Raw genomic sequence first — 21,699 nt, forward strand, 5'->3', positions numbered from 1 at the left:
GGCTCTGGGCTTGTTTGACATACTTCTGGGAGACAACTTTCTTGCAGGTGCAAGGTTCCCAGATCTGCCTGGGAAAGATCTGGCTGAGAGAAATCCAGTTCAGACTGGGAAGGTAAAAAACCCAAGTTTTCATCTTCATCAGGAATTACAATGTCCTGAGCAGGACTACAAGGCCCATGGGTCATCACACTATCCCCCTCCTCAAGGCCCCTCCCAAACTGGGGCCCTCTCCCCGAGGCGCGAGGTCGTGGTTTGGTGGGATAGGTCTGATGAAAGCGACGGGTTAGATCAGGAGCATGGACTGTGGAGGCGTCTTCCCAGGAGCGTTCCTCAGGGCCAAAACCCACCCAGTCAATGAGATATTGTAGGCGGCGGCGGTGAAAGCGAGAATCCAAAATGTCCTCAACCTCGAACTCCTCCTCCCCATTCATCAAAACAGGAGGGGGGGCCGGTTGGTCTGTATCAGGTCGCACACCATCCGCCGGAAGGAGCAGGGAACGGTGAAACACTGGGTGAATGCGCATTGAACGCGGAAGTTGGAGTTTGAAAGTCACGGGGTTAAGTTGCGCCACCACTGGATAGGGGCCAATGAAACGGGCATCTAACTTCCGGCAGGGGCGGTGGGAGGGCAGGAAGCGAGTGGACAGAAAAACCCGATCTCCTACCTTGATTTCGGGGCCCGGCTGGCGATGTTTGTCAGCGTGGCGTTTATAGTCCTCCTTGGCTTGGTCCAGTTGCTGGAGCAAAAGTTGTTGCACCGCTGTGAGTTCCTGCAGCCAATCCTCTGCTGCGGGAACTTCTGAAGTTTCAATGACAGGGGGAAAGAAACGTGGATGGAAGCCGTAGTTTGCAAAGAACGGCGTTTCTTTTGTAGAAGCTTGAACTCCATTGTTGTAGGCAAACTCAGACAGTGGTAACAGAGAAGCCCAATTGTCCTGTTGGTAGTTTACATAACAGCGAAGATACTGCTCCAAAGTGGCATTGGTGCGCTCCGTTTGCCCATCTGTTTGGGGATGATGAGCTGAAGATAAGCGAGAGTCTATGCCCAATAGTTTTTGTAGTGCCTTCCAAAAACGAGAGGTGAATTGAGATCCACGGTCTGTGACTAAACTCTTGGGCAATCCATGTAGTCTGAAAACATGTTGAAGAAATAGATCCGCAGTTTCTTTGGCCGTGGGGAGGCCTTCACAGGGAATGAAATGGGCTAACTTGGTGAAAAGGTCCACCACCACCAAAATCGTGGTGAATCCACAGGAAGGTGGTAGGTCAGTGATGAAATCCGCGGAAATTATTTCCCATGGGCGAGATGGGGTAGGAAGGGGGTGTAAAAGCCCTGAGGGCTTCTCCCTTCGTATCTTGGAGCGCTGGCATACTGGGCAGGTGTTGACATATTTTTCCACATCCTTGCGGATCTTGGGCCACCAAAAATCCCTTAGGATCAAATGCATAGTTTTAAATAGTCCGAAGTGTCCTGCTGGTTTGCAGTCATGACACAGACGAAGCGCTTTTTCCCTGCCCGGTCCGGGTGGGATATAAACATGATTTCTATAGCAGAGCAGCCCATCTTTAAGCGAAAAGGGAAAGTGCAGACCTTGGCGAAGTTGGTCCTGCGCCCAGGCATCTGCTTGCTGACTAGCCCTGATTTCTTGAGCACAGATGGGTCCTGGAGTAGGGGAAGTTGAACCAATGGGAATGGATTTGGTGTTCCCCACCGTGAGCGTGGCAAAGTTCTCGGGTTGTAGCAGTTGGGATTCAAAGGTCTCCTTGCGTCCTGCAGCGTATTCCGGTTTACGTGACAGGGCGTCTGCTTGCTTGGTTTGGGCTGGGGTCACATAATGGATCTGGAAGTTGAAACGTTCAAAGAATAAAGCCCAACGTTGCTGCCTCTGATTTAGTTTGCGGGCAGTTCTTAGATGTTCTAGATTACGATGATCAGTGTGGACTTCAATGGGAAATTTGGCCCCTTCTAGCCAATGTCTCCAAGTTTCAAAGGCTGCCTTTATGGCCAGTAGTTCTTTTTCCCAAATGGTGTAATTCCTCTCTGGTGTGGTTAGTTGACGAGAATAAAAGGCACAGGGATGGAGGTGATCTCCCACCGGTTGTAAGAGTACAGCCCCAATTGCCACATCAGAGGCGTCCGCCTGCACCACAAAAGGGGTTCCAGGATTTGGGTGCTGTAGAATTGGCTGGGAGGTGAATAGTTTCTTTAGTTGCTGGAACCCTTTCTCTGCTTGATCAGTCCAGCGGAAAGGCTGCTTTCCACGGATGCAGCTAGTGATGGGGTCGGACCAGCGGGCAAAATCTGGAATGAACTTGCGGTAATAGTTCGCGAACCCCAAGAAACGCTGCACCTCTTTCTTGTTAGTTGGCGCCCGCCATTCCAATACTGCTGAAACCTTGGCTGGATCCATGGAAAGCCCTAGAGGCGAGATGCGGTAACCAAGGAAATCTACCTCTTGTAGATCAAAGGCGCATTTTTCCAGCTTGGCATAAAGTCCATGATCCCGCAATCGTTGTAACACCATTTTGACGTGGTTCTCATGTTCTGATTGTGATCTAGAAAACACCAAAAAATCGTCCAGGTAGATTATCAAGAACCTGTCTAGATAGTCCTGAAAAATGTCGTTGACAAAATGCTGGAACGTTGCGGGGGCTCCGCATAAACCGAAATTCATAACTCGGGACTCGAATAATCCGAATTTGGTCTGGAAGGCGGTCTTCCACTCGTCCCCTTCCCTGATGCGAACTAAGTTGTAAGCCCCCCGAAGATCCAGCTTGGTGTAAACCTTGGCTCCTCGAAGCCGATCCAATAGATCCGAGATTAAGGGCAGGGGATAGCTGTTCCGCTTGGTGATATTGTTCAATGCTCTGTAGTCCACCACCAAGCGTAGTTCCCCTGACTTCTTCTTCACAAACATCACTGGGGAGGCGGCTGGGGATTGAGAGGGTCTGATGAATCCCTTGCGAAGGTTTGTCTCTAGGAATTCCCTGAGAGCTTCTTGCTCTGGTTCAGTCAGGGAGTAGAGATGCCCTCGCGGGATCGGGGCCCCCTCCACCAAGTCAATGGCACAGTCATAAGGTCTATGTGGGGGTAATTTTTCGGCTTCTTTCTCATTGAATACATCCCAATACTCGGAGTACTTCTTTGGCAAGGTGATGATGGGCTCGGTGTCCGTGGCGTGGCATACCTTGGCTACGAGGCAATGGTTTTGGCAGTACGGTGAAGCAAACTGCAGTTCTCTGTTGGACCAGGAGATGTTAGGGTCGTGGAGAGTCAGCCATGGAATTCCCAAAATCACAGGGAAATGAGGAACCTCGGTAACAAAGAAGGAAATCTCTTCCATATGTTCCCTTATCCACATCCTGGTGGGTTCCGACCACTGACTTACGGGGCCCGTCTTGAGGGGGCGGCCGTCTATGGCTTGCACCACACGGGCATTCTTGAAATCATGATATTGTAATCCCAGAGAGTCGGCATACTCTCTATCGATGAAATTGTTGGTAGCTCCAGAGTCTATCATGGCGTGGATCATGACGGGTCCCCTTTTTGCTGACCATAATGTGACCACGAGAAGGAACAGGACCCCGGTTGGCGGCTCTTGGATGGATTTTTTGACCGGGTTGGCGAGCCTCTCTACACCCGGTCGTTGGCTTCCCCCGCCGGCTGTGTGCCAGTCGGCTCAGACGTCTTCGTCTCCGTGGAGGACGCCGCCGCAAGACGGGCGGCAGGCTTCCCTTTGGCTGGGCACTCTCTGGCGAAGTGGCCCCCGTTCCCGCAGTACCAGCAGAGGTTTAAGCGTTGACGACGGGCCTTCTCGGCGGCATCTAGTCTGGGACGCACATTGCCCAACTGCATCGGCACCTCCTCGCTCCCTCTGGGGTATGGGGTTGGCGGTGGGGGTCTCCAGACCGGACGTGGCTGAACGCTGGCGGGAGCGGGGGGTTTTGCCCCGGCTCTACCGCCCTGGCCTCGAACCCACTGTTTCCTGTTGGCAATCATGACTTCAGCCCGTAAACATTGATCAATGAGTGCCTCGAGGGTCTGGGGAGGATCCACCTTGGAGATTTCTTCCAGCATTTCAATGTTGAGACCCTCCCGGAATTGTCCCCTGAGGGCTACATCGTTCCAGCCGGTGTTGTGGGCCAGCACTCGGAACTCGGCTATATACTGAGACATAGGTCTGTCTCCTTGGAAAAGGCGACGGAGTTTGTGACCGGCTGCCTCCAAATTGTCCTCGATTCCCCAAGTCTCCTTGAGGTGGTCCAAGAAGCGTTGCGCTGATCTTAGGTGTGGAGAGGCTTGGTCGTACAGTGCCGTCGCCCAGCTGGCCGCTGGCCCGTCTAGAAGACTGTAAACCCATGCCACTTTGATGTCTTCTTGGGGAAACTCGGCAGCACGGGCCTCTAGATAAGCTTGACATTGGCGACGGAAGACATGAACCTTAGAAGCTTCTCCAGTAAACTTGGTTGGCAACGCCATGGCCGGAAGACGAATTCCGCGTTCCTTCAAACCCCTTATTTCTCCATCCTGTGCATTGAGCTTATCACGGATTCGGTCCACCTCCTCCTTGTCGATGGTGTAGGTAATCGGCTGGCCGCTCGGCCCAGGTACGACTCCGGTAGACATTCTGGCCGAGGTTAATTGGTGCTTAGGGTGGCGGAGTCAAACTGTCAAGACCCAGGCTGCAGAGCACCAATAACCATACACAGAGGCCAGAATCTATCTAATATCTTTATTGAAGGAATATATAAAGTTAATAAAAACAAGTGTAGAAAATAGTCCAGAATTAGACCTTTCAGGAAAGGTCAGAATTAGTCCAAGAAAGCAATGTCCAATAAGAAATATTAAGGTCCAAAGTTGTAATCCAATAACCGAAACACTCACTTTGCCAAGCAAAGTGAGGGGAGATGACAAGGTCCTTTAGTCCATGAAACTTGAGCGAGGCTAGGAAATAACTTGATACTTGAAACAAGGCTTGAACGTGGAACAAGGTAACTAGGAACAAGAACAAGGTCCGTGGAATAACTTGGTAAAATCCGTGGTACAAGGCAAGGATTGGTCCTGGGAAACAAGGCAAAGTCCGTAGGTAAACAAAGGCTGGGAAGCAAGGCGAAGGCTGGATAGCAAGGCAAGGCTTGAGCGAGAGCGAGGCTTGAATCGGAGCGCGCTGTCCAGACACGACCCGCTCCGTAGGCTGACGAATTGACTCCGCGAAGTTACTACGCGGGTAAAACACCTAAATAGAGTCTAGCTTTCCCGCCGAAGCAGTTCTCTGGGAATCAGAACCGAAAGCTAACTCTGAGACCAGATGTGAGACTCCCCAAAGATTCTCACGAGAAGCAGTCTTAATTGGCCACATTCTTAGCTGCAATCCTTGCACTCCTGCGCGAAGCTGAATCCAAACTTCTCTGTTGTTTACAAAACTCCCGGCGCAAGAATACGGGAGAAGTAGGCTCTGGGCTTGTTTGACATACTTCTGGGAGACAACTTTCTTGCAGGTGCAAGGTTCCCAGATCTGCCTGGGAAAGATCTGGCTGAGAGAAATCCAGTTCAGACTGGGAAGGTAAAAAACCCAAGTTTTCATCTTCATCAGGAATTACAATGTCCTGAGCAGGACTACAAGGCCCATGGGTCATCACAAGAGGTAGGCAACTGTGCTGCCCTCAGATCTTCCTGAATGGCAACTCACGGCATTCTTCATCATCAGATAGGGTTGGTGGGACTTTCATTCCAGCAGTATCTAGAGGGGTTCCCCTTCCCACCCTGACCTGTTTGCTGTTTCAAGCAGCAAATTGGATCAAATAATTTACTAGTGTATAAATATCCCCTGGGAGCCTCCGATGGTGCAGTGTGTTAAAGCGCTGAGTTGCTGAACTTCAAATCTGGTTCAAATCTGGGGAGCGGAGTGAGCGCCCGCTGTTAGCTCCAGCTTCTGCCAGCCTAGCAGTTCGAAAACATGCAAATGTGAGTAGATCAATAGGTACCACTCCGGCGGGAAGGTAACACCGTTCCATGCAATCATGCCGGCCACATGACCTTGGAGGTGTCTACGGACAACACTAGCTCTTCAACTTAGAAATGGAGATGAGCACCAACCTCCAGAGTTGGACACAACTGGACTTAACGTAAGGGGAAACCTTTACCTTTACCTTAAATATCCCCTGCCAGCCATTCTGTTCTCAAGGAAGTGATCTACTTTGCTGCTTGGTCCTCCTGCCTGAATGTCTGGATTGTAAATTTACAAGTGTTACCATAAAAGAAGAATACAGTTGGACTTCTACTTCAGAGTATCCCAACTTAATAATGCTTTGCGTTAAGAGCTGTTGCTTGTCCCAGTTTTGATTTGACATAAGAGCAGTGTTTTGAGTTAAGCGCTTGTGCTAGAGAGAGCACTAGCTCCAGAGTACTTCAGGGTTTTAAGGGAGCAGCTTCCAATACCTCGTGCTCTTGTCCACTTTTGGAGATTGCTGTCTGCTTTGCTCTTGTCCGCTTTGAGGAACTTTGGATTAGTTGATTTTGTGTGGTTTTTATTCTGTTTGGCTTCATGGAGAGAGAGCAAGAGAGGAAGGAAGGCTGGAATTAGTATAATATGAAGAAAATGATGTTTCTGTCTCTTTGCTGTGCTTTGTGCTTCTATTATTTTAACATTGATCTTTCTTTATTGTGCCATGTAAATGTGCATTTATATATTATTTGTTATTTATGAAGTACATTTTCTTATTTTAAAACATGTAACAAAAATGGGGTGGGGGCAGGGGGCAGAACAGATTAATATCATTTCAATGGGAAAGTTTGCTTTGAGATAAGAACATTTTGAGTTAAGAGCTGTCACTGAACAAATTAAACTCTTAAGTCAAGGTATCACTGTACATTTGCTCAGAACACAGTGCAAAGAGCTAGTGCAGATATAGTATTAGGTTACAATGTTCTGTATGGCACCTGAAGACTGCTATGTTCTGATAAATATTCCACAGAAATATTCTGTTTAATTCTATTTGTAGAGGTTGGGTTGGGAGATCCCTGCAATTTCCTTTCAGGATAATGCATTGATTATCAATTTAGTTGATTATTTCCCTACTTTTTTCTTTTGCCTCAAATTTGAATGGACATGTATTGACACAAAGTTAACTCTTAACTTTAGTCTTGTTATCTGGATATCTCTTCCCTTTTAATCTTGGGGTGAAAGAGTACAGCAAAGGCATATTTGTAGAGATTTGTCATCTAATTTACATTTGGTTTAAATAGGACTTTATCCCCCTTTGTGTGCACAACAATGGGAGCTTAAATCCTACTTGAATGACCACAGATTTCTACATAACTTGATCTTATTTTGCAGTGCCAGTAGTTCAGTATAATCTGAATAGTGTGTCTTAATGTGTTGGATCAATTACATTTTTTTTTACTTATTGGAGAAAAAGGTGGGTGTTGGAATTCTAGGCTGTCAAGAATTACCATAACAAAAATGCTTAGCATGTTCCACATTGTTTGATTTGTGGCCAGCAAATTGTTTTAAAAAAAAATCCTGATATTTGATTTGGCTTCTTCAGCATGTTAACTTTCTTTGGTTTTCATTCTTTTTGAAACCCAGAGATCGTAGCAATCACAAATATTTCACAGTGTGGAAACAAAGGGGGCATGTTCAAGCCTCCTGTTAAAAATAATCCCTCAAGCTCTCCTCATTTACGGACTGGCATATGCTTGCATGGAAAATCTTGTAAATACAAAGTATTGTCGGAAGCAGCCTCCTAGTGTTTGAAATGCAAGCCTCTTATGACTGCCGAGGCTCCCTGTTTTGGAACAGTTCCTATCAAAATTCTCCAACATTCTGTATTAATTTGGTCCAGAATGTGAATTGGTTTTCTATAGATGTCTATATCTACATTGTAGACTTAATGCAGTTTGATATCGCTTTAACTGCCATGGGTCAATGCTGCGGAATAATGTGAATTGTAGTTTTACAAAGTCTTTAGCCTTCTCTGCCAAAGAGTGCTGGTGTCTCACTTCAACTACAGATCCCAGGATTACATGTCATTGAGTTATGGCAGTTAAGTGATGTCAAGCTACATTAATTCTACAGTGTACATATACATACACAGTCTCTTTTATGTCTACTACTAATTGCGATTAGATACCACAACCTTCTCTAGAAACATAAAGCTGAGTTGTGGTAAGTACAGTAGAGTCTCGCTTATCCAACCTTCACTTATCCAACATTCTGTATTATCCAATGCAGTCTGCCTTTTAGTAGTCAATGTTTTTGCAGTCAATGTTTTCAATACATTGTGATGTTTTGGTGCTAAATTCGTAAATATAGTAATTGTTACATAATGTTACCTTGTACTGAACTGTTTTTTCTGTCAGTTTGTTGTAAAACATGATGTTTTGGTGCTTATTTTTTAAAATCATAATGTAATTTGATGTTTTAATAGGCTTTTCCTTAATGCCTCCTTATTATCCAACAATTTCACCTATCCAACGTTCTGTCGACCCGTTGATGTTGGATAAGCGAGACTCTACTGTATGAGGACTGTAGTCCATACCCTTCAACCGTCTCAATTTGACAATGATGGTTCTGATTACTCTCTTGCTGTTCTTTCTTCTCATTCTACTTTTCTCCTTTATTCCAGTTCTGCAAACTGAGTTCAAAGTGTAAAAGGTATGTGTAGTCAGCTAACTGAACAACAAGGAGAGCAAAAGAGGAAGTGATTTTTTTATCCTTCTCAATAGGCACATTGTTGTTGTTTCTTTTTTGAGACTCGGGACCTGCAGGACCTGAACAGGGCTGATGATGATAGTGTGAGTTGGGGGTCTTTCATTCATGAGGTCAGCAAAAGTCAAAGTCAACTTGACAGCAGTTAATAACCATGGCAGCTAACTCTTCTCCAGAGTCTCTCCTGTCCTGGTCTTTCCATTTCACTCTGGCTACAAACTGGTTCCCACCATCCCCTTCAACCCAGTAATGGGGAATGAATTCTATGTATAATACATTTATATTTTCTTTTTCTCCCCTGAGAAAGAGTGCTGCATGTTATGTTTCTTTAAAGCTGTCTAGACAGGTTGCCATTTTGTGTCTGCAGAGCTAAGAAAATTGAGAGCTTTTCCTGTAATTAAAGCTACCTCCACCCATTAAAAATACCCAAGGAATTGATTATAAAGCTGGCCTTGTCTTTTCAGGGGATTGAGGGTACAGACATAATTAATCCATTGATGTGTATATTAATGGTTAAGATATTTTAAAAACCAATTGAAGATATTTAGAAAATGGGAAGGGATAAAGCCATGCTTTGTTTTATATTTTGGTTTATTCACGCAAGGTAAGCAGGAACGGGGGTTATTTACTGTTTTCAGTGCCCATCTGTAGAAGCTTGTGTAATTTTGCTGACATTCTTGTATGTTTTTGAACAAATGGAGTCAGTACTTCCGAAGTCATTTTCCTGAATAAAATCTTAGCAGTTTGTTCATCTGCTCCAAATGGAAACAGTTTTTTGAACTGTTGTGTTACAATTTCTTCTTTGGCTGCTTGTGTGTGTTTTACTCTGTTGTTTCATGGCCTGCTCTTACTTCCTATCTAACTTATATATTAGTTATATGTTATAAGGAGACAGAGTGGAACCCTTGCTGGTGCAATGGGTTAAACCCTTGTGCCGGCAGGACTGCTGACTGAAAAGTTAGAGGTTCGAATGCAGAGAGTGGGGTGAGCTTCCATCTGGCAGCTCCAGCTTCTCATGTGGGGACATGAGAGAAGCCTCCCACAGCATGGTAAAACATTCGGGCGTCCCCTGGGCAACATCTTTTCAGACAGCCCATTCTCTCACATCAGAAGCAACTTTCAGTTTCTCAAGTCACTCCTGACATGAATAAAATAAAATAAATAGGAAACAGAGTTGAGATTCATGTTATATATCTCCTTACATCAGTGTTATATAAGTCTGGCTCCGTATAACCAGCCTTCGTGCTTAGTCAATGACCACTATATACATATAAGGAATTTTATATTAGTTCCTCTTCAACTGCTGCAACAGTTTTTGGGTAGATATTGCTTTCTACCACTTCTTTGGCAGGTGGGAAGGAAAGGGCTTTTAAGCCTGTAACACCACTTCTAATCTCATTCACTCAGTCTCTACTGTGCTGTTCTAATCTTCTTTACTATTTGCGACTGCTTCAGTGGTAAAGAGATCTGTGTGTTTTAAACCACAAATGCAACTCCTCTCTTCATTCATGCTACAGGGTTTTGAGGCCACAGAAACAGCATGCCAGCCCCCAATGTCCAAAAATGGTATGTCCATAGAACTTCACAGAAGATGAGCCTGCCTGATGTGGCTAGCTAAAGGACTGTAAATGGCTGCTTGCAGGGCAACTAACCATATGCAAAAATAACCTCTAGGACACAAACAACACAAAATTCTGTAATGAAGAACAAAATAAAATAGAATGTAATACATAGTTGGGTTTTGATTACTTCTTTGCTTACTTGCTGTTTTTTTCTTCTCCCTTCCCTTCTATTACCATCAATATGCCACAAATGTGATTTTGGCCAGCAGGCTAGTGAAAACCAATGCAGGCTTGCAACTGCCATATTCTTATCTCCAGGGCAGGGTTGCTTTCTCAGTCAGTGGAATCTCTTTACAGCCTTGGTTTTTAGAGAATGAGATCATTATGCAAGACCTTGACATGAACCCAGATGCCAACTCTGCCCACACATCCTCTTGGGAAATGTCATCACAGGACCTAATAACATCATCCACAATATTAGGCACAGGCAAAAACATAGTGATTTGCTTTTCTTTGCTAGTGTGTTGTTTCTCATTAATTACATTTGCCATCTTGGCCACACTCAGAGGTTGCTTGACCACACATGTCGCTGTTTTTATGTTGAATGCAGTTTACAATGCTCAAGCATCATTTTCTGACTTTTAGCTGAATCATGAAGTTCTGCCACTCCTTGATAGCCAAAATAGGGTGCTAAGATTGTCAATCAATTTGCTTATTTAGTGTAAACAACTAAGGAGGAATTTTCAGTAAAATATGTGCATTCATGTGTTGTTGTTGTGCTAAAATATAAAGGGTGAAGGCAAGAAATGTATTTGCGGACATGCACAGTGTATTATGATTCCCAATATACATATTTAAGGTTCTAATGAATGTAACTTATGTATTTATGTCAATATTCCACTCTATATCACAAAATCCCAGGGCAGCATACAAGTAAAATCATTATAAACAATTATAAACAATTTAAAACCATACAAAATACATAGACTAAAAACATAGTAAATATATTAACGCATTAAAATGGTTTAAATCTTCATGCACAAATATTTTAGAGTGACTTATTTACGAGATCCCAAAGGTTTTAATAAACAGCTATGTGTTTACTTGGCATCTAAATGAGACTAGTGTCGGAAGCAATCAGGTTTCCAAGAGGAAGGCATTCCACAAGTGGGAGGGTGCCACAGCAGAAAAGACTCATCCCCACATCCAACACTGAAGCAATGATTCTCCATCATCAACTTCACTGGACTGGCCACATTGTCCAAATGCCTGATCACTGTCTTCCACAACAGTTACTTTACTCTCAACTCAAGAATGGAAAATGGAATGTCGGTGAACAGCAAAAGAGATTTAAAAGTGGACTAAAAGCTAACTTTTAAAAAGTGGCATAATCACTGAGAAGCCCTTACTTTCAAACACTCTAACTGGAGGTCAGCTTTTACTAACAGTGCTATAGATTTTGAAGAGGCATGAACTGAGGGCAAAAGGGAGAAAAGTGCCAAGAGGAAGGTGCATCAAGCAAATCCTTGTCAAGACCTCCTCCCATCTGGAAATCCATGTCCTCATTGTGAAATATCATCCAGATCCAGAATAGGTTTCAACAGTCACTTATGGACCCACTGCCAAGACTTTACCCTCGAGAGTCAATCATACTCTGCCATGAAGGATCACTGATGATGATATGTTGAAGGTGACCAACTTGGGTTGGGGACCACAATTGGCCATATTTATTTGTAATGCTAAAACAAGTCATAACATGAGAAGGATACTGTAGTGCTCCCCCCTCCTCTGAAGAAGGAATGTGGAAGCTTCTGTTTTTGACTAACAACCACCTAGTGGTATATCTAAAGCCACATAAAGGTTAGTATTAACTGTGGTTCACTAAAGAGAACCCTCTTGAAATTGTGACATATCAAACTTTGTTGTTTTATTAAAACCATAGTCAGCCAAACTACAATATGCTTGGATTTGAACAAAATGCAAAGTTGTGACTACTCAAAAAGAGATGAAGAAATTCCTGAATCCTTCCTTACAGCCATGCCAATATGGGGAGAGGGGAACTTGGGCAAAGCTTCCATGGGGGTCATCTTTGCCATGCAAAACCAGGAGAAGCCATCTCTCGGGGATTGGGAGATGCACTGATCCTTCATGGGACTATGCAGGGCTATGTCCTTCCATTGTAGCAGAGTGTTTTTAATGTCAACATTCACACTCTAATGCATCACCCTTTCCTTTTACTTCGTTGATTCTAGTGTTATCTGACTCCCATGGGGAAGTGAGCCTCTCTAATTTTTCATATGGACTAAAGCAGCATCTTTAAATTCTTAAAGAGGACTGTGACCACAGTGAAAAGGGAGGGAGAAAACATTACTTGTTGGACAACAGGGGCTCTTATTTTATTCAAGCTTTAAAGAGGAGACAAACACAAGTTTGATAGGAACATGCTTAACACTATTTTTCTCCAGCCATAATTTGCTAAAAGTATGATTGGCCAATCTCATCTCATATTCCCTTCATTTTTGTATTGCTGTGATCCGATCTCTTTTATATTTTGCAGTATGTTAGTGTGTTGCTATGGATGCACTGCACAACAGCATTTTTATCTTTCCTGAGACAATCAGTAGCTATATTTAGGTATTTGCATGTATACCTTCCTTCTCACTAGCAATAATGATAGCTGTTCTTGGGAGAGGTGGGGGAGACTGGACAGAGAAGAGTGGTGTTCAGCTGTGATATATAGGAAGGAGAGAATCAATTTGAGAGCATTAATTTGAGGGCATTGAAGCCACAGTGGTCCACACGCTTGTTACATCCCTCTTAGATTACTGCAACGTGTTCTATGTGGGGTTGCCTTTGAAGACGGCTCAGAAGCTCCAGCTAGTACAACAGGTGGCAGCCAGACTTATAACTGGAGTGGAGTACAGGGAGCATACTACTACTCTGTTGCTTCAGCTCCACTGGCTGCCAATATGCTACCGAGCCCAATTCAAAGTACTGGTCTTGACCTATAAAGCCCTAAATGGTTCTGGTCCAACTTATCTGTCTGAACGTATCTCCTATGAGCCTATTAGAACTTTAAGATTGTCTGGGGAGGCCCTTCTCTCGGTCCTATATGCTTCGCAAACGTGACTGGTGGGGACGAAAGACAGGGCCTTCTCGGTGGTGGCTTCTCGGCTGTGGAACTCCCTCCCCAGAGACATCCGGCAGGTTCCATCCCAGCTGGGTTTTAGAAAGAAACTAAAGGCCTGGCTATGTGCACATCCGTTTAACGAATAAGCTTTCACAGTTTCGACACGGTCTGGGTTAAGGATTATGCACAAGGTTTTTAGACAAATGGATTTATGCATATATATATATATATATATATATATATATATATATATATATAAAGTTTTATATACTGTTTCATGTGTTTTAATGCCTAATGTACATTTTTTAACTGCTTGATGTTTTATTGGATTGGATTGTTATTTTATTGGCATTTAATTTTTGCCAGATTTGTAAGTCACCTTGAGTCCCTTCAGGTGAGAAAGGCAGGATAGAAATGATGTAAATAAAATACAGTAAAATTTAACCTTTGGATGACTGAATGGAGTTATGGTGGCCCATAGTGTCCTCAGGACAAGGGACTCAGTGGGCAGTTGTAAAGTCTTTCTGAAGCAGGAAAGTACTTCTGTGGTTCTCCAGATTACAAGCTAGGCCCTAAATTCATCACCCTTGAAGAGCATTACTCTCCAGAAGGTGACCTTTTGGACAAAGTGGCTTTAGCAACTATCTGTGTCTCATCCATACTGCCTTGTTAGCACTGGGAGAATTACATATAAAAAGGAATTAGTTGCTCCACCCACACTGAATAATGACTTACTGTTTCGGTTACAATGTTGTAAAAAGAAGCATTTTACTTTCCTGTTCTCAATGGTTACCTTTTAATGTTACTTTTTAAAAACCTGAATAGTCTAATTCTCTGCCCATTAGGTCTCTTCCCATCCACCACTTTGTGCAATATATCACTTTATTTTGGATTGTTGTGTCAACACCAACAGAAAGATAATTTGCATCTTTCTGGATCCAGTTAGATTTTATGCCACTCGCAAAACTGTGTACTGTACATAATATGCTTTTTAACTTGAGGCCTTAATGGACCTTATCAGACAAGCAGGGGTAAAGTGGGGGACAGTGTGGGAAAGGGGGGGGGACAGCAGAGGGAACCGTCAGACTCTGTTACCTCCTGTTGGGATCCATGTTCTTTTTTTCCATGTTGTTTCCCTGCCTGTCCCCTTTCCCTCTTTGTCTCCTCTTCCCTCCTTCGATGGGCTCCCTTTCCCTCTGCTGCCACAACGCTGCCGGCACAGAGCCCCATGGAGCCGGAAGTAGCCCTGTGTCATGTGATGGCCTCTGTGGGATTCTGTTATGGCTGTGCAGAGTTATTGTGCCAAATAGGCTTCTCTGGATACTCTGTTCTCTCACAATAATGTCATGGATTCTTGGTGTTAATGTTTTTACTCTCTGTTATATTGACATGATTTCTGACTGATTATGTCTTTCATTATGTTAAATAGCCTAAGGTAGCCATGGGAGCTACTTGTTAGAATAAGGTCTTACGATATCAGGAGACAGATTTAAGTGCTTTGAAAGACAAAGAAAATTAAGGAGAAGATTTCTATCTCACTACCCAATGTTATAGACTGATTTTTATGTTGGTTGGTCAGATGTCAAATGACACTTCTACCCCAGTAGGGCAGAGTCTCTGCTGGAAGTCAGACAATGTCATGTGATGGCTGGCGTGGGTGAAGTAGAAACATCCTAGGATGCTGTTTAAGGTAAGTATGATGAGGTCATAAGATTGATGCTAATCAGTCAATTCTGGTTTGTAGTGTGAAGTTTAACAGAGCTATTCAAAGTGTCAAATTTGTTTTGGATAATAGGTTTTGATATCTGTGTAATTTTTTTAAAAATATTCATACTAGAACCAGGAACAGATTTGCTGCCCTGCTCAGATAGGAGCCACTGGACCAACCCTGAAAGGAAGAAGTGGAAGGAGCCAAAAGGAAGAACTGGGTTAAGTAAGAGATGTATAAAGACAGTCAGATAGAAGTTGAACCATACAGAGACCTGTGTAGGTTGGAAGCATTTTTGGGTTCATGATAATCAGGCAAGGGGCAATGGATTTGCTACCTTAAAAGAAGGCCTGTTGTTTGCCTCCACTGATGGTTTGCTTGTATCTTTGCAAATAAAATTGTTCTTGCTGTTTTCACATAGAATCATAGAATCTTAGAAGAGACCTCACGGGCCATCCAGTCCAACCCTGCAAGAAGCAGGAAAATCTCATTCAACGCACCCCCAACAGATGGCCATCAGCCTCTGCTTAAAAGCCCCCAAAGAAGGAGCCTCCGTCACACTCTGCGGCAGAGAGTTCCACTGCCAAACAGCTCTCACAGTGAGGAAATTCTTCCTAATGTTCAGGTGGAATCTCCTTTCCTGTAGTTTGAAGCCATTGTTCCGTGTCCTAGTCTGCAGGGCAGCAGCAAACAAGTTTGCTCCCTCCTCCCTATGACTTCCCCTCACATATTTGTACATGGATATCATGTCTCCTCTCAGCTTTCTCTTCTGCAGGTTAAACATACCCAGCTCTTTAAGCCACTCCTCATAGGGCTTGTTCTCCAGACCCTTTATCATTTTAGTTGCCCTCCTCTGGACGCTTTCCAGCTTGTCAACATCTCCCTTCAACTGTGGTGCCCAGAATTGGACACAGTGTGATTCCAGGTGTGGTTTGACCAAGGCAGAATAGAGGGGTAACATGATTTCCCTGGATCTAGATGCTATACCCCTATTTATGCAGGCCAGTATTAACTTCCTTCATATGTTTAGTAGTAAACACTGAAGCACCCACTGGCATCAACGAACGACTTTCAACCCTCCGAATTAACCTTGCCAAAAACCAACAGGCAACCATCATATGCGCCTATGCACCAACTCTAGATGCTGACGAAGACATCAAGGAAAATTTTTACTGTCAGCTGGATACCATCCTATCGGAGATACCTAAGGAGGACAAAATCATCCTCCTCGGGGACTTTAATGCAAGAGTCGGAAGGAACTCTGACCTGTGGCCAGGGATCATAGGAAAAGACGGGGTCGGAAACAGCAACTCCAATGGCATCTTGCTTCTCACCAAATGCGGAGAGCACAACCTTGTCATCACCAATACGCTCTTCCGCCAGAAAAACAAGCTCAAGACATCATGGAAGCACCCTCGGTCAAAGCATTGGCACCTCCTGGACTATGTTATCACACGTGCCAGAGACCGCCGCGATGTGCTTCTCACAAGAGCCATGACAGGTACTGTTGACTGCTGGACAGACCACAGGCTAATCCGATCCACGATGGCTATCAAGATCGTCCCCAAACGCAGACTCCAAGGAAGAAAAACAAGGCGCAAAATGAACACCCAAGCCCTTCAGGAGCCCTCCAAACGAGCCCTTCTCCAAACAACACTCAAAGATCATCTACCCACAGAACACCCCGAAAATGTTGAGGAACATTGGAACAAACTGAAGACCTCCATCATCACAGCCTGCGAAGAAAGCATTGGATACCTAACTAAGAAACATCAAGACTGGTTTGACGATAACGACAAAGAGATCCAACAGCTAATTGATAACAAAAGGAAAGCCTTCCAAACATGGCAGAGAGACACCAACTGTGCTGCCAAGAAAAAGATCTATGCCAGTGCAAAAGCTGAGGTCCAAAGAAGGACCAGAGAACTCAAGAACATCTGGTGGACAAAGAAGGCTGAAGAAATCCAACACCTTGCAGATACCCACGACGCTCAGGGATTTTTCAAAGCCACAAAGATCATTTACGGACCAAGAAACCATGGCATACAGCCCCCTACGCTCATCAGATGGAACCAAAATTCTGAAGGACAAAACATCAATTGCACTACGTTGGAAAGAGCACTACCAGAACCTGCTGAATCGCAGCTCCAATGTGGCCGAAGAGACCCTCTCACAAATCCCGCAACAACAAACCAGGGATGAGCTTGCAGCACTGCCTAGTTTGGAAGAAGTCAGCAATGCCATCAGCCAACAAAAAAACAACAAAGCCAGCGGACCTGATGGGATTCCTGCTGAAATCTTCAAAGAGGGTGGACCTGAGCTGATACAACAACTCCACCAGCTCATTAAAAAGGTGTGGATGACCGAGAAAATCCCAGCTGACTTCAAGGATGCCACCATCATCACCCTTTTCAAGAAAGGGGACAGAACAGACTGCGGGAACTATCGTGGTATCTCCCTTCTAACCTCGGCCAGGAAAATCCTTGCAAGAATCCTTGCAAACCGCCTTCTCCCTGTCTCAGAAGACACCCTCCCAGAATCCCAGAATGGCTTCCGTCCCTCCAGAGGAACAGTGGACATGATCTTCACTGCTTGACAGCTCCAAGAAAAATGCAGGGAACAAAACCAACCTCTGTACATGGCATTCATTGACCTTGCAAAGGCATTCGACACAGTGAATCGCAGCGCTCTCTGGACCATCCTCCAAAAAATTGGGTGCCCTGACAAATTTGTGAACATCCTGCGGCTCCTCCATGATGACATGATGGCAACAGTCTTGGACAGCAACGGCTCCCAAAGTGACCCATTTAAGGTGGAATCAGGTGTCAAGCAGGGATGTGTTATTGCCCCCACCTTATTTTCCATCTTCATCGCTATGATACTACACCTTGTTGATGGGAAGCTTCCCACCAGAGTGGAAATCATCTATCGGACAGATGGCAAGCTATTTAACCTCAGCAGACTGAGAGCCAAAACCAAGGTCACCACATAATCTGTTATAGAACTCCAATATGCTGATGACAACGTAGTCTGTGCGCATTCAGAAGAATGCCTACAAGCCACTCTAAACACCTTCGCAGAAGCATACGAGAAGTTCAGCCTCTCACTGAACATCGAGAAAACCAAAATGCTCTTCCAACAGGCACCAGCTAATCCCTCTGCAAAGCCAGGAATACAGCTTAACGGTGTAACATTAGAAAATGTTGACCATTTCCGCTACCTTGGTAGCCACCTCTCCACAAAAGTCAACATCGACACTGAAATACAACACCGCCTGAGCTCTGTGAGTGCAGCATTTTTCCGTATGAAGCAGAGAGTGTTTGATGACCGGGACATCTGTAGAGAGACCAAGGTGCTTGTTTATAAAGCCATTGTCCTCCCAACCCTGCTCTACGTCTGCGAAACGTGGACTGTGTACAGACGTCACACCAAACTCCTGGAGCGTTTCCATCAGCGTTGCCTCAGGAAAATCCTGCAAATCTCTTGGGAAGACAGGCGGACAAATGTCAGCGTGCTTGAGGAAGCAAAGACCACCAGCATTGAAGCGATGCTCTTACGCCATCAACTCCGCTGGACTGGCCACGTTGTCCGAATGCCCGATCACCGTCTCCCAAAGCAGCTCCTCTACTCCGAACTCAAGAATGGGAAACGGAATGTTGGTGGGCAGGAAAAGAGATTTAAAGATGGGCTCAAAGCCAACCTTAAAAACTGTGGCATAGACACTGAGAACTGGGAAGCCCTGGCCCTTGAGCGCTCTAATTGGAGGTCAGCTGTGACCAGCAGTGCTGCGGACTTCGAAGAGGCACGAACGGAGGGCTTAAGGGAGAAACGTGCCAAGAGGAAGGAGCGTCAAGCTAACCCCGACCGGGACCACCTTCCACCTGGAAACCAATGTCCTCACTGCGAGAGAATATGCGGGTCAAGAATCGGTCTCTTCAGTCACCTAAGAACACACGCCCAAGATACCAAGGTTGGAAGACTATCATCCTCGAACGACGAGGGATCGCCTAAGTAAGTAAGTAAAGTAAGATACATTCATACAGCAATTTTAGAGCTATTGAGCTTCTGACAATAGTCATGAATGGATCTGGGTACCAGAGTCAAAGAAGTTAATCCTGCCAAATAGTTTTTGTATTATATGGGAACAGACATAGCTGCCTTGTTAAATATTCATAGTAACTATAGGGACTCGACCAGGAGTTCACTGTGGTAGGCAACATATTCCTTTTAGAGGGCTGTCATATCATAGGGATGACAAGAATGAGCTATGGATCAAGAGATCCTCAGGCTGATTCTTGCCTCTAGCATGAACTCACTTTGCCAAGTCACACTCTTGACCTCTCCCTGCCATTCCCTTCACATTGGTATGATGAAGGATACTTTTTGCTATGGGACCCTCCACGGGATACATGGATTGCCAAAAAAGAAAATCTGATAGTAATCAGAAGCCAACTTCCGGTTTTGAAAACTGTTTTTTAAAAATGTGGAACAGTTTCAGTGGGGGACTGCAGTCTATTTTCAAAAGTAATTGCTATTCCTGAAACTTTCCTAGCATGGCAATTCACTTTTTAACTCAAAAAAGGGGCAGTCCAGGTAGTTTGGAGGAGTCAAGGGGTACAAAGTCATGCTTTATAAAGTTGTTGCAGGGTTGCTATAAAAGTTACAGCTAAATAACATGAATTGTTCTGAGGACTTGAAGAAACAATGCAATCCTTCAATATATACATTTTAAAAATCATGTCTATCTTGTAAATGGAACACACTTCGTATTCACTTTTCATTCCCAGTGCCCAGATATCCTGCCTTTCCTGGTTTATTGCTTCTTAAATTTTATAGCCCATGTCATCTCCAAAACTGCTCTTCCTTGTCCTCTGCTATGTGCTTACAGTGTAAATCTCAGAGTTCCTTTCCCATTTTAAGTGGTATTTTTAATTACACTCACACACAGGTGCTCCACACCTCACTGATTATGGGACAATTAATTTCCTTGCTTTTTTCATCTCAGACCACACATACAGACAAATTTCAGTGTAGCTAAATTAGAATTGTTTCTGTTGGGTGGAGTATGATTCTGAAATATTGTCAAATCAGCAGTAGCATATAGATGCTTTTTTGTAAGTGTCGCTTAACTATGAATATAAATAAAGGATAAGCCTAATAGCTAGAAAATGCAAGGGGGCAGATGCCATGACCTTAAGTGAAACTGAGTGTGTGAATTTGTGTTTTTTTAAAAACTGTCTATAGGTAGAACTATGGCAAGCATTTACTCAGGAGTGAGCACAGCCTGTTAAGTTGTAGAGATAACCACTCAATAACATTTCCCCATTTCTTCATTCAAAATACTTATTGGTTTCAACAAAATACCTGATAGTAGTACTGTGGTAGAAAATAAGACGGAATGATAAATGTTATTTGGAGGACTATATTTCCTCATATGAATCTGACCATGTTTTGAGATGTTCTGGGGAGGGCTTCTCTACATCCCACCACCCACACATGTACATCTGTGTGGTGGAATATATTCGAGGGCTTTTTCAGTAGCCACTCCAAGATACTGGAATTCCCTCTGTATCCTTATGTTCTTTTTTAGCTTTACTCTGATTTTTATGTTAGCAGTTCATGGCCTATGCCACAACTTGGTCTTGTTCAGTCAGTTGGTCTTTGACTTCATTTCTTAATCTTGGGTCAAATTTTCGTATAATCTTAGATTTTGCTCTGTTTCCTACTTTAGCATCCCAATTGCTTGTAATGAACAAGAATTAATTTTTCAGTGTGTGATAAAATCCCAATATAGAATATTTATATTCCTTTTCTATCTCTCTAGTTATATTAAGATTATATTGGTGGGCTTTCCCTTAGTGGTGTTATTTAGTCAGACTTTACATTATATCCCTTGACTGCTTGTGCTACATCTCTCCTCACCCTGTTTAGATGTTTATTTTTCTGAGTGAAACATTGTGTAATTATCTGACTTAAAATGTTCTCTTCCTGTTGCCTTTAGCTTGCTTATATAGGTATTGCAATGTAAAGATGTTCAATTTTGTTTTGTTTTACCATGTTAATTTCCTCTGATTCATGCTTCTCTTATTCTGTGTCCTTATTATATGTGTTGTGCAGCTTTGGACTTTCTTTTTGCCCCTGAGGATGTTAATAGCTGAATGTCCTTTCATGTTGATCCCAGTTGCTCCATTAACCATAGTGCTCCATTAATAAGGAGGTTTACCATGTCTATCATTTAACAGTGTTCCTTTTGTGCAGTACTACCAAGTGGTGATCTTGCTGTTGTCTCTGAGAAAGCCTCTGCCAGCATCTCTCTGCACTAATGCTATGCCCAGCAGGTAGAAAATTCTGTATTAGATAGAAATGCGTTGCATGTAATGCCATAATGTTAAAAAATATAGTTCTAATGGACATGTGGTCACAGCACATTCCACTGTAAGGGTTAAGAGAGTGGAGATGTGGACTTAAAGCAGTGGTTCTCAACCTGTGGGTCCCCAAATGTTTTGGCCTTCAACTTCCAGAAATCCTAACAGCTGGTAAACTGGCTGGGATTTCTGGGAGTTGTAGGCCAAAACACCTGGGGACCCA

At 44.0% G+C, this 21,699-nt stretch overlaps 1 protein-coding gene across 2 annotated transcripts in view; it reads right to left on the reverse strand.

Moving 5' to 3' along the window:
* lmntd2 (lamin tail domain containing 2) overlaps window positions 1-14,629 on the reverse strand; it is a 73,076-nt gene extending 58,447 nt beyond the window's left edge. For both annotated transcript variants that reach the window (XM_062967579.1, XM_008108600.3), the window contains exon 1: window positions 14,499-14,629. The gene's annotated coding sequence lies outside the window, so the exon portion shown is untranslated. The remainder of the gene's footprint in view (window positions 1-14,498) is intronic.
* Window positions 14,630-21,699: the final 7,070 nt, after the last annotated feature.

This window comes from Anolis carolinensis, chromosome 1 (genome assembly GCF_035594765.1).
Source record: "Anolis carolinensis isolate JA03-04 chromosome 1, rAnoCar3.1.pri, whole genome shotgun sequence".
Classification (NCBI taxonomy): Eukaryota; Metazoa; Chordata; class Lepidosauria; order Squamata; family Dactyloidae; genus Anolis; species Anolis carolinensis.